Source organism: Canis aureus, chromosome X (genome assembly GCF_053574225.1).
Source record: "Canis aureus isolate CA01 chromosome X, VMU_Caureus_v.1.0, whole genome shotgun sequence".
In the NCBI taxonomy this organism is placed as follows: Eukaryota; Metazoa; Chordata; class Mammalia; order Carnivora; family Canidae; genus Canis; species Canis aureus.
The window spans coordinates 9,269,978-9,284,427 of NC_135649.1; positions in this window are offsets into that span (position 1 = coordinate 9,269,978).

Below are 14,450 nucleotides of genomic sequence, written 5' to 3' on the forward strand. Positions count from 1 at the left end.
TATATGATAAAGGACTTGTATGCAAAATGTACAAAGAACTCTTAAAACTCAAGTACAAATCTTTCTCAACTGATAAACCCATTGTGAGTTGAAAATATCCTAAGTCGAAAATGCATTCAATACATCTAACCCACCAAACACTTACATGAACTTACAGCTGGGCAAAATCATCTAACACAAAGCCTACTCTATAAGAAAGTGTTGACTATCTCATGTAACTGATTGAATATTCTATTGCAAGTGAAAAGCAGAATGGATGTATGGGCACAGAATGGTTGTATGGATTGTTGACCCTTGTGATTGTATGGCTGACTGGGTGCTATGGCTTGCTGCCCCCACCCAGCTTCATGAGAGTGTTCAGACTGCATATTGTTAACTTGGGAAAAGATCCAAATTCACAATCCCAAGTACAGTTTCTGGTGAATGTATATAATCACTTTTGTACCATTGTAAAGTAAAAAAAATCCTAAGTCAAATTGTAAGTCAGGGACCATCTGCATAAGGAAACAACCTAACTTAAAAATGAGGAAAAGATAGACAGACATCTCATCAAAGATGTACAGATTGAAAATAAGTTTTTCAGCAACACCTCGGGTTCCCATGATGAGAGTCTTTTCTTAAACACTCCTGTACTCCTGCCCCACCCCTTGTTCTCCTCCATGGAAATAGAGTCAGTCACCTAAATGATGAGTTTGATGGAAGAAGTGGCAAAAGTAGTTTAATCTCTTTCTCCATCCTTTCTTTTTGGATCTATCTTACTGCAAAGGGAATGTTCTTTAGACCATTTTACCTGAATGTTGCATGCTTAGTGGTAATCACTTTGCTCTACTTGTTGATGATTAGAGGGTGGTTATGGTGGTATCTGATTATTTTGTACTGCCTATAAATCTGAAAGTAAGTTCTTAATTCTGGAATTCAGTGTTTAGAAAATTGTTGCTTGAACGCTTAAGCCACAAAGTACAGCTCAGCATTTATCAATAATGATGATGCTATTTTCATCTTCATATGTTTTCCCTATCTCAATTTGTTTTGCATTCAGACAAGAAGATGGGTGCTATTAATTTCTACTATAATGCTAACAAAGGAGGTATAAACAACTCCAGAATTTTGGCCATAATGAGTAGTTGGGTAAATAGATTACAGTTGGTTATTATTGGGCTCCAGAGATTTTTTGTTGCGTTCAACAATTTCAAGATGTGGAGATTACTAAAGCATGTTTATAAGCTAATGAGAATCATTCAATAATGAGGTGAAGCCTAATTTTTAGGACAACTGTAGGAGAAAATTTCAGGAAAATGAGAGGGGATAGAATCCAGAGCTCCAGTGAAGAGACGTTGGCCTCTTATAGGAGTGATACTGTCCCTACTATAAAATGAGGAGATAAATGCATAAATAGATAAACTTATGGATTTGTTGGTGGTGGCTGTTGGAAGAAGTTTTTGATTTCTCAGTTCACCATGTGGTGGTGTCAAGTAAAAATGACAGTATAACAGAAGGAATGAAAAGTCTACAGAAAGAGAACTTATGAAATAGTAATTTTAGGTTGTGGAAAGACAAAATTTCTAGGGCAGCCTAGTAGGCTTACTGGTCAGCAGCTTCTCATTCAATATTTTTATTATACAATAAAAGTAAACACAATCAACTCAGTTGTGCAATTTTCTCCAGCAATGGTCAACTACTGAGATGTAGCTATAAAGAAGGTAAGCTAATAAAGTTCATCCAGAGTCTGGTGTTTTCCATGCAAGTTTGACAGAAGAAGAGGGGGGACAAAGGATTCGAAATTACTTATAAGGGAATGATTATAATGATGAGCCGACATGCACTTATATAAGTGAGTTGGAAGGTTCAGAGGTTGTGGTTAGAAAGTAGGATGCTTGATATCAAAAATTTAAAGATGGGGTGCCTGTCTGGCTCAGTTGGTAGAGCATGTGGCACTTTATCTAGGGACTGTGAGTTCAAGCCCCATGTTGGGTATAGAGCCTATTAAAATTTTTTTTTAAAGATAGTATTGTTTCGAGTAATGTCTAGGGTCCAAAGTATGACTATGGAAAGAATGATTGACAAAGTCTTTAAAAATAAAGTTCATTTGTAATGAGTTAAACAAGGAACTTTGCAGCCAGAGTGTTATGTAGGTCATCCACATAGACATTGAAATTACCCAGGGTAATGACAAGAGTTGAGCTAGAGAGGAAGAGAGTGAGAAAGAAGCTAAATCTTCCCTGAAAAAAGTAGATTGACAAGGAAGTAATGGGAAATGACAGGGACAAGAAAGAAGAAGGATGTAGTTGAATGACATGTGCCTCAAAGCAGCAAAGGTAGGAGAACAAATCACCAGAATTAGCAGTGGGGATTGAGGGAGCTGGCTACCCTGTCTCTTGTTCTTGAGGTGCCCAGAATACAAGAAAAGCAGCTATAATAGCAAAAAAGACAAATAAGAAACAGTATCTGCCTGACAGGGCTAAAAGGGAAGTTATGCATTTAGATAAGACAAGGCTGAAAGCAAAAAAGATGAAAAAAATTCATTTCCATGCAAATGATAATCAAAAGAGAGTAGGGTGGGCATAATTATAGCAGACAAAATAGACTTTAAGTTAAAACCTGTTACAAGAGACAAAGAAGGATATCAGATCATGATAAAGTTCAATTCACCAGGAAGACATAACAAGGATGGGGCTAGGTCATATAAGACAATGTGATAAGTAACATGAGGATAAGAGCCTAGCAATACTGGATTACCAAGGGCCTTAAAGTTCTGGGGATATATGAGATTCGGATGTGCACTCTGACAGTTTAGCTTTGCCTTCTTTTTTTTTTTTTATAAAGAAGATGTGGTATATATATACAATGGAATATTACTTAGCTTTGCCTTCTAGTGGAAGGATGGAATAAATATTAACTGAGAAACTTATGAGAGAATTAGCAACCAAAGAGGAGTGGGAATTTGGATGAGAATCAGAATTTAGTTCGGGATGTCTATTAGACGTGTAATTGGCGATGTTGATTGGGCATTTGGATGTATGAATCTGGAGTTTAAGAGAAAAGATGTAGGTTGGAAATGTCACTTTGGGATGGGTTACAAAATAGATGGTAACCAAATCGATGAAACTGAATGATATCTAGAGATATCTAGAGAGATATCCAGACAGTCCATGTATGTAGAAGACAGACAACGTCCAAGGAGTTAGCTTTGTAACATTCCTACATTTAGAGGCTGGAGAAAGTTTAAGGAACTAACAAAAGAGACAAAGAACAAGTGGGTGGCCAATGTGGTAGAAGGGAAACTTAAGGGACTGTGGGATTCTGGAAGCCCTGTGAAGGAATTGTTTCAGGAGAAGTGATCAGCGTGTCAAATCTGTGAGTAACAATAACATGTGGACCAAGAAATGACCATTAGATTTAGCAATGTGGAGGTCACTGGGGACTCTGACAAGGGAAGTTTAGGTGGAGTAGTAGGGAAAAAGCCTGTTTGGAACAGTTGAAGAGAGAATTTGGAGATAGTGAGTATTAACAAACCTGTTATTTTTGTGTTTTAAGGAAAGGCCACTGGATGGATTAGAAAACAGGGTTAAATGAGGGTTAGTTATTCTTTAATTCTCTTTTTAATATGAGAGAAGTAAAAGCATGGTTGTATGCCGATTGGAAACATCCAGGAAAGGGGGTGGGGAGTTGATGATGCAGGATTGAGAAGAAAAGCAAAGTCCTTGAAAAAGTGAGAAAGTTGGAGAGCTAATGCCCAATTGGCTTTAGCTAGGAGTTTGGGCAGCTTATTCACGGAAACCAGAGGGAATTCAGAGTACAGAGACCCAAATGTAAGTAGGTAGGTAGATGGGTTGTGGGAGATTTTTGAAATTCTCTTCTGATTGTTTCAATTTTCTCACCAAAGTAGGAATTAAGGTAATGGACAAAGAGTGAGGATCAAGGAAGAGATGGACGTGTGAGTAGAGAGGAGAGCATGTTAAATGCTCATCTAGGAAAGTGTAAGAAGGGATGAACTAGGGATGCATATTATGATTGCTTGGCAGCATTAAGGACCTCTCCTCACCCTTTGAGGTTTATGGTCAGGATTTGAAAGTAAGGTGACTTTGCATGGTTTGTATTTTCTCCAGTTATGTTCAGCTGTATTGGGGATGACAAGCAAATACTGTTTGGTGCTCCCTGAAATACTGTTCTGGATTCTTCTCTATCTGGTGTCTAAACTTAAAGTACTGGATTGCCTTGGGAAAAGCCCAGAGCTGTGAACAAAAAAAGTCATATCCTTTAGCTTCTAAATTCAAAGAACTATCATTTAGGGGGCCAGGTTATTTTAATCCTCACAAAGATGGAAATGAAAGGAAGTCTGTTGAACAGCTTCCAAAAGGAGAATTGGAAATATAATGTTATCCTCTTCTTCCATTTTGGGTGACCTCCCTCCTCAATACCAAATAATCCCCTTAACAATCAGGGGGCTATTGCTAAATAGAGGGATTTGGCCTGCAACCTGTCTGAAATTCACACTGTGTACGAAGAAACAACATTACTTGACACTGTCGGCTGAAGGATGAGCAGCATAGAGGGGACAGGGTAGCCCAAGAAATCAAGATGGGGCAAAGATTTTTTTCCACTTTTGCAGAAGTTGACATGGAGAGCTACAGGAAGTAGCAGGGGAGTACTTGCTGGCTGGCTGGATCCATTCAAGAAACCTTATAGTTTATAAATATCCCAGTGGGATGAAAGGATTTCAATGAGAAGTTGTGGGGTGAAACACAAACTTGAGATGGCAGTTATACTTCTGTAGAATCGTTGGTATCCAAAAGCTGTGTAGGGGCTGCCTAGCAGATGCCTATAAACAATTGATTGTTCCAGACACAAATAACAGCTTTGGACAAGCTTTGCTTTTCCCATCCTTGAATAGAACACACTGAGTGATACAGTCACAAACATCAACAGATGTACCATGGCTGCCTTAGATTGATGATGTCTCCACCAACTACCTCCCTTACACCTAGCCCATCCCTGCCCTCCCACCCACTTCCAGGAGGCAGGTATTGTTATGAGCTAAACTGTGTCCCTTCAAAACATGTTGAAGTCCTAATGCTAAGTATCGCAGAATGTGACTTTATTTAGAGATTGAGTCATTGCAGGTCTAATCATTTAAGATCCTATGTGACTAGTGTCCTTATAAGAAGGGGGAAATTTATACATAGACACACACAAGGGAGAACACCATGTTGAAGGCAGAGATGGGTGTGATATTGCTTCAAGCCTAGGACTACCAGAGATGGCCAGCAAACCACTAGAAGCTGGGAGATAGGCATAGAGCAGATACCTCCCTCACAGCCCTTAAAATCCAACCCTTCCCATGCTAGGATCTCAGACTTCTATTCTCTAGAACTGTGAGACAATGAATTTCTACAGTTTAAGCCACCCAGTCTGTGGCACTTTGTTATGATGGGCCCAGAAAACTAATACAGGCACTTTAAAAAAAATACAGGCACTTTTAATATTTTTTTTTAAATTAAAGCAGAACCAGGGAAGATGAAGGAGAAAACACCTGCAAGAAGGGGAAGCCCTGGGATGGTGAACCTGACGGTGACTTGAATCTGACTGCGTATGTATCCAAGAGAGACTACAATTTTAAAAAGATTTTATTTATTCATTCATGAAAGACAGACAGAGAGAGAGAGAGAGAGAGAGAGAGAGAGACAGAGACAGAGACACAGGCAGAGGGAGAACCCAAGAGAGACTAAATTTTAAACCAGAAGTATCTGAAACAGTGAGGTTGGACTTGTATGCAATAAAATGAGTTGTCTTCTCTGAGCATAGCCAGGACTCAAATCTAAAGAGAGGATGTAGTTTTATGAAGAGATCAAACTTTACATTTTTTCCTTTCAGAGAAGAGGGGTTTCTCTTATACAATAAACTGTTCTGGATAGGCCTTTCAAGGATGTGTGTGTGTGTGTGTGTGTGTGTGTGTGTGTGTGTGTGTTTTGGAAGCTGGGTAGCTATGAACTGTCAGCCTATCGATGGCCAGTTATATCAAAACATATTAGCCAAGTGTCAATCACTGAATATTTGAAGAATAACTGAAGTGATTTTTGTAACATTTTGTAAATCCCGGTAAGTTCAGCTTAGCAAGACTAGTTGTTTTCTCAACTTATAGTTCTTTTTTCAACTTAAGACCTGTGGCATTCATATAGCTAAGAAAAAAAAGATTAATATTCCACACAAGGTTCATACCTGCTTCATAACTCACAAAGATTCATTGGGTAGGTCATAGATGCCTATGTTGACTGCATGAAAATCGAATAGATCCACTAGAGGTTTTGTTTTTACACAATTATGTGAGCAAATTCCATTTCCCTTTAAGGAAGTAAAATCAGAACAAAATGCAACATAGACATTTTCAGCTCTGGATGAGGAAAATATTATGGAGGAGTTATAATTATAGCTGTCTTGCAATTCTGAAAATGCCTTCATTAAATCCTGAGTACTCTAATATAATGACCCTAACCCATCTTCATGTGCATTTCAAAGAATTCTTCATACATAGATGCTTCCTGTACACTGTTTTATAGACAGTTTTTCCAGTTCATAATTACTTAACTAGTTTTTTTTGTATCTATCTACAGAAACTGTTGAAAATTTGGGGTTTTTATTTAGGGAAGTTTTGCACAAATTGAGGGGAAAATATTATATGACTTTACAGTATGTATATTTGCTATAATGAAGTGACTATTTGAATATTATCATGCCTGAAAACTACACATGAACTCTGTTTTAAATGTATTAGTCCTGGATAGTGTTGCTGACTGGAAGGAATTCTTTATTTGAAGATCGTTTTCTAACATGTTCTACCTTTAGCTCCTTTGAGTCTCATTTGCTTCACTGATGAAACAAATTGGTTTCAGCTAGGTAAATTTCAAGTTTTCTTTCAGTGCCAAAATTCTAAATTCATTCAACAAGTATTTATTTTCTAATGTGTACAAAGGACTGTGCTAATAGGCACTGGTAGCTTGTCAGTGAATAAAATAGATAAGAATCCTTTCCTTTGTGCAAAGAAAAATTCATCAGTGACTTTCTGGACTCCAAGGTGTATCTTGACCTTCCCATCTCCATGTCCTGTGTCATTTGAGTCATTTTCTTAGAGCATGCTTATGAGCAAGTCCCTCTAATACTCAAAAGTTTTCAAGGCTCTTTATCAATAACACAATATATTACAAATTCTTTAGTCAGGCATTCTTTACTCAGTGTGACCTAGCCCAGTATTATATTAACAATCTCATTACTACAGTGAAAGTATTGGATTATAGAAAAGAACTAACACAGGAGTCCAAAGTTTTGGATTTAGGTCTTAGTATTAGCACATATTAGCTATATAACTTTTTGGCAGAGCATATAAATTCTCAGAGCCTTTATTCCCTCATTTGTAAAATAAAAAAGATAATAATCTCACTCAATCAGGCAATATACAAGCAATAAATCACACTTGGTAAAGATAGAAAGTACCTTATAACTCTTAAGGTAAAGTGGGATAGTGGAAAGACCATGGATTTTGCAATCATTTAGAACTAGGTTTGAAATCTGGCTCAGCACTTTATTAGTTTTGTGACTTTGAACAAGTTAATTAATGTCTCTGAACTCCTTATCTATACAATTGCATCAAAATAGCTATTTTGCATGGCTATTATGAGTGCTAAATGAGTGTAAGGGAAATACTTGACAGTCAATAGGTAATTAGTTGATCACTGAATAGTAGCTATTATTAAAGCAGTTAGTATTTATTTTAAGTCTGCATAGAAAAATGAATCATATAGATATTTTATTTCTACTGGTTGACAAATTAGTCCAAACCTTACTCAAGAAAAAAATATATATATTTGAGAGAGAGGGGTGGAGATAGGGAGGGAGATTATGAAAGATTCTAACTGGAAGAAGAATGAATTGCAATCCAAATTCTGAGGTTAGTTGATCTTACAGAACCATTAAATATTATTAGATAGTCCCCACATAGAAATGCATGAGAAGTAAAAAGAATAAGGAGTTTGATTTAGTACTACCCTGTAGAGTTGAAAATGCATAAATGTTATGATCTAACAGATCTACTCTTAGATATGTGCCCTATGGAAATTCCTATCATGTCCAAAGTAAGGTATTAACAGAGATGTTAATTGCAGAATTGTTTATAAGAAATGAAAGATTCAAAACAAGTTAAAAGTCCATCAATTGAGGACGCCTGGATGGCTCAGTCAGTTAAGCATCCAATTCTTGATTTCAATTCAGGTTGTGATCTCAGGGTTGTGAGATCAAGTCCTAAGTTGGGCTCCCCACTCAGTGGGGACTCTGCTGAGATTCTGTCTCTCCCTCTCCCTCTAAAATAAATAAATAAATAAATAAATAAATAAATAAATAAATAAATAAATAAATACAATCTTTTTTAAAAGTCCATAACTTGAAGGGTGAATAAAATAATTGTGATTTACTCTATAAATAGAATATATACAACAGCAAAACAAATGAACTATATTGTATAGCTTACCTACCAACATGATTGATTATTTTCAAATATATAGACCCTGAATAGACAGAGATATGTTGAAAAAGAAAACCACAGATGGTAGCATCACAATTTTGGTCTTCAAGCTATAATACAAAGCTGTAATCATCAAGACAATATGGTACTGGCACAGAAACAGACACATAGATCAATAGAACAGAATAGAAAACTCAGAAATGGATCCTCAAGTCCATGATCAACTAATCTTTAACAAAGCAGGAAGGAATATCCAATGGAAAAAAAGACAGTCTCTTCAACAAGTGGCATGGGGAAAATTGGACAGCCAATGGTCCAGAATGAAACTGGACCACTTTCATACACCATACACAAAAAATAAATCAAAATGGATGAAAGACATAAATATGAGACAGGAATCCATCAAAATCCTAGAAGAGAACACAGGCAGCAACCTCTTTGATCTCAGCTGAAGCAACTTCTTACTAGACATGTCTTCAAAGGCAAGGGAAACAAAAGCAAACATGAAATATTGGGACTTCATCAAGATACAAAGCTTCTGCACAGCAAAGGAAACAGTCAACAAAACTAAAAGGCAACCTACAGAATGCAAGAAGATACCTGCAAATGACCTATCAGATAAAGGGCTAGTATCCAAGATCTATAAAGAACTTATCAAACCCAATACCCAAAGAACAAATAATCCAGTCAAGAAATGGGCAGAAGATATGAACAGACATTTCTCCAAAGAAGACGTACAAGTCTTCTTGTACCAACAGAAACATGAAAAGATGCTCAACATCACTTGGCATCAGGGAAATACAAATCAAAACCCCAATGAGATACCACCTCACACCAGTCAGAATGGCTAAAATTAACAAGTCAGGAAGCAACAAATGTTGGTGAGGATGCAGAGAAAGGGAAACCCTCTTACACTGTTGGTGGGAATGTGAAATGGTGCAGCCATTCTGGAAAAACAGTATGGAGGTTCCTCAAAAAGTTAAAAATAGAGCTATTCTATGACCCAGCAATTGCACTACTACCTAAAGGTTACAAACATTGTGATCCAAAGGGGCACCTGCATCCCAATGTTTATAGCAGCAATATCCACAATAGCCAAACTATGGAAAGAGCCCAGATGTCCATCGACAGATGAATGGATAAAGAAGGGGTGGCACACACACACACACACACACACACACACACAATGGAATATTACTCAACCATCAGAAAGGATGAATACTTACCATTTACATCATTGTGGATGGAACTAGAGGGTATTATGTTAAGCAAAGTAAGTCAATCAGAGAAAGACAACTATCATATGGTTTCACTCATATGTGGAAATTAAGAAACAAAACAGAGGATAATAGAGGAAGGGAGGAAAAAGTAATGTGAAATCAGAGAGGGGGATAAACCATAAGAGACTCTTAACTATAAGAAACAAAATGAGGGTTGCTGGAGAGGAGAGGGATGGGGGTAACTGTGATGGGCATTAAGGAGGACATGTGATGTAATGAGCACTGGGTGTTATACGCAACTGATGAATCACTGAACTCTACCTTTGAAACTAATGATACACTATATATTAACTAATTGAATTTAAATAAAATAAGATAAATAAAGAAAAAATACAGAGTAAAATATATTGTATAGAAGAGTATTTACAACACAGTATTTATATAAAGTTTTAAAACTTACAAAGCCATATTACATAGTGCTTGAAAAAAATATATAGTAAAACCATAAAGACATGAATAGGAATGATAATTACCAAGTTCAGGATAGAGGCTAATTCTAAGTGAGGGTGTGTGTGTGTGTGTGTGTGTGTGTGTGTAAGGGGATGAGAAGCATGTGATGGGGTGAGGTACTCAAGGAGTTTCACCTATACTTGCAATGCTATGTTTCTTAAGCTAGATGGTGGGTACATGGTCACTTGTGACTTTATTTTCTATCCTTTGTATATATCTGTTTTATTTTGTGAAATCTACTGAAAAGACTATGATGATGAAGTGAGAGGAAAGGAGTAGAGTGATCTGATTCTCCCATGTTAACTAATCAGGGAGTCACGTTGAATTGTGAGTGCTGGTTACCCAGTGAGAAGCTAAAAGAAGTAATCATCATACCCAGAGTGATATCAACACACTTCCAACTTACAAAAAATAACCATAAAAACTTCAATAGGTGTTTGGATATCCCATACTCAGACCCAAGTATCTATCTAACCTCCTCCTTAAGGCAGCTAGGTGGGATAGTACCAGCACATGAACAGAAAAAAAGGATAGGCTTTGGAGGTAAACTGACCAGGCTTATAAATTTCCTTTCTGCCATCCATCCATGGCAGTATGAGCTGTATGTAAACTTAGGACTGTCAGTGACTTGATATGTTACCTTAGATAATTTTTAGTTTCAGTATTCTAATACATAAAATGAAGGCTATGATATCTATATTTATATATGATTTCTAGCTCACAATATTTCAGAGAATATACACATGTACATACACACATGCCTAGAAAATAATAGGTACTGAAGGAATCTGTTTTCTTCCTTTTTATCCACTAAGAGATTCCTTATAGTCTGAATTCTCCTAAGATCAATGATTAAATTTCATTATAATCCACTCGAGATCAATTTGTATAATATCATTATTACAATGACCCAGAGCTGTCATGATGTAATGCAATTTTTCTCATTTTAGTATTTCTTTGTTCACCATTACTTTTATTATCATAAATTGCCAAAAATGTTGATAAATTTTTTGGCCAACAGTTGGATCAGAGAAACAAATTTTCTGTTCATGTTCTCTCTAAAGCATGTGTGGTGACCATGGTCAGCACTGTGTGCATGGGCCACCAAAATGGCACTCTTATTGCAGAATGAATTTGAGCACCTAAGCTCTCATAGTGCCCTGAGCCACAGCAGCATACATTTTCTCAGCATCACATTTTGTGGATCCTAGCTGCTGAACAAGCTGAGATCTTTCTAGTGAGCCAGGGAATAGAGAGGGGCCAGGAATTGTGGGACTATCACTATGAGGAAACAAAAACAGTTTTGATTATAGCACCTGAGAAAAGTGACTGGCAATTCAAATTTCAAGGAATAATAGTAATTGGAGAGCTCAAGCAGCCACCAACCTCTCACAAGCTTGTAGGTCCTACTGAATCCCATAGCATCATTTTTTGAGAACAATTTATAGGGACAGAGTTGTTAAATACCACTCATAGCCAAGGCAGGAACAACCTGATTTTCTTTCCTATGACCAAACAAACTTATACTCATCTGGGATACCAAGCCAAGATGTTATAACCCTGTTCAAAGGCACTGACTGTCATAGGGCAGCATGCTGAAACCTTGGAAAACAACACAGAGGAAATAGAATATTTAGCATTGTAAGACTGCATGGAAATCCAAAAGATCTGTTATCTTATTCTTACTTCATGTTCATTTGTTATAATTGGGTACTTTTAATTGTGTGTGGGGGGAGTATGTAGGTGGTAGAAATTCTGCATTTTGGTAGCCTTCTCTGACCACTATGAAATAAAGCTAGAAATTATATTGTGTACAGGGGCACCTGGGTGGCTCGTTGGTTAAGCATCAGACTCTTGGTTTCAGCTCAGGTCATGATCTCAGGGTCATGAGATCAAACCCTGAATGGGGCTCCCACTCAGTGCAGAGTCTGCTTGAGATTCTCTCTCCCTCTCCCTCTGTCTCTCTCCCTGCTCACTCTCCCCCTCTCTCTCTAAAATAAATAAATACAATGTTTTATAAATAAGTAAATAAATAAATATGTATAGTTTAAATTCATAGAAAAATCTGACCATTTGGAAGTTTTAAAACATTATTTTAAATAGTGTTTAGGTTAAAGTGGAACTCTAAACTGGTGACAGACTAGAATATGATAACATCAGAACACTATATCTCAAAATATATGGATGGTGGTCAAAGATGAACTTAGAAGATTTATGGCCATATATGTTTTTTTATGCAAAAGAACAAAGATAAGAATTTAACTAAAAATAACAAAAATTAAAAGAAGTAAATGTAAAAAAAGCAGGAGAGATTAATTTATTCATTCAATAAATATTTATTGGGTGGCTACTATGTGCCAGATACTGCTAGGCATTAAAGATACAGCAGTAAAGGTAACCAAGTCTGTGCATTCATGGAACTTACATTCTTTTGTTTTATCTATCTATCTATCTATCTATCTATTTATTTATTTATTTAACAGTGAGAGAGAGAAAGAGAGAAGAAGCATAAGCAGGGAAAACAGCAGAGGGAGAGGGAGAAGCAGCCTCCCTGCTGAGCAGGGAGCCTGACGATGTGGGGCTTGATCCCAGGACCTTGGGATCATGACCTGAGCCCAAGGCAGACACTTAACCAACTGAGGCATCCAGGTGCCCTTCATGAAACCTACATTGTGTGTGTGTGTGTGTGTGTGTGTGTGTGTGCGCGCGTGTGTGTGTGAGAGAGACAGAGACAGAGAGACAGAGAGAAAGAGAGACAGAGAGAGGAAGAAACTTGACACACAATTAAGTGAATAATGTGTTAGGTGGTATGTGGTTTTGAATAACAATAAGGTAGGTAATAGAAAGTGTATTTGATGACAATGAAATATAGACAAATGTGACATGTATCACTCCTCAGCAAAAGCTTCACGAATCAATGTTTATAATTTGTTATACTGTCTTTTTTCTGCCTCTATGATCATGGAAAATAGTGTCAAAATAAGACCTCCAGCAGCCAGGTTCCATAAGACCCCTTGCTGACTCATAGTGGATAGGTAGTTTGCTTGAGAAATAAACATTATTGTTTAAGTGACAGGCATTTCCATGTTTTTTGTTATTCCATATAGCCTAAGTTGTTTTTATTCTTTTTTTAAAAATATGTATTTATTTATTTGGGAGAGAAAGAGAGAGAGCATAAGCAGGGGGAGGAGCAAGGGGAGAGGGAAAGAGAAAAACAGAGAAAAAGTGATACATGAGAAAGGAGAAAAAAAGAACAATTATTCTTGAAGCCAAGAATAGAGAGTGTTGCAAAGGGGAAGAAATACCAATGAATCTAATGTTTATAGGCCATAGAAGAGGAGGACTGAGAACTGATCACTGTATGTAGAATATGGTCACTGATGAATTTGACAGATGTGATTTTGGTGGAAAGTGGGAGAGGGAACTATCATGTAACTAATATAGGCAAACATGGGAATAACATTAACAAAAGTGAGAATTAATATGTTAGGACAGAGAAAAGCAATAAAGTCTATAAATACATCCAAAACTTGGTTCTTTGGAAAGATCAATTTAAAAAAGCAAACTTCTGATGAAACTAATAAAGAACAAAATGGGAAAAGAGAAAATGTACATACACAATATTTGAAATCAAGAATGCATATAACTACAGAGTTGGAAAATATTTGATATATATAGAAATTTAGACTAATATTTAAAAAAAATCTTCACATAATGAGGGGTGCCTGGGTAGCTTAGCTGGTTAAGCATCTGACTCTGGATTTTGGCTCAGGTCATGATCTCAGGGTCATGAGATAGAGCCTGTGTTGAGCTCCACACTCAGTGGGGAGTCTGCTTTTCTCCCTTTCTCTCTCCTATTCCCCCTTCCTCTGCTTGTGTGCACTCTCTCTCTAAAATAAATAAGTAAATATTTTTAAAAAGATTTTATTTGGGATCCCTTGGGTGGCTCAGCAGTTTAGCACCTGCCTTTGGCCCAGATTGTGATCCTAGAGTCCCAGGATCGAGTCCCACATCAGGCTTGTGCATGGAGCCTGCTTCTCCCTCTGCCTGTGTCTCTGCCTCTCTCTCTCTCTCTCCTCTCTCTCTGTGTGTCTCTCATGAATAAATAAATAAAATCTTTAAAAAAAGATTTTATTTTTTATATATTTATTTGAGAGATAGAAACAGAGAGAGAGAGAGAGAGAGAGAGAATATGCATGAGCTAGGGGAGA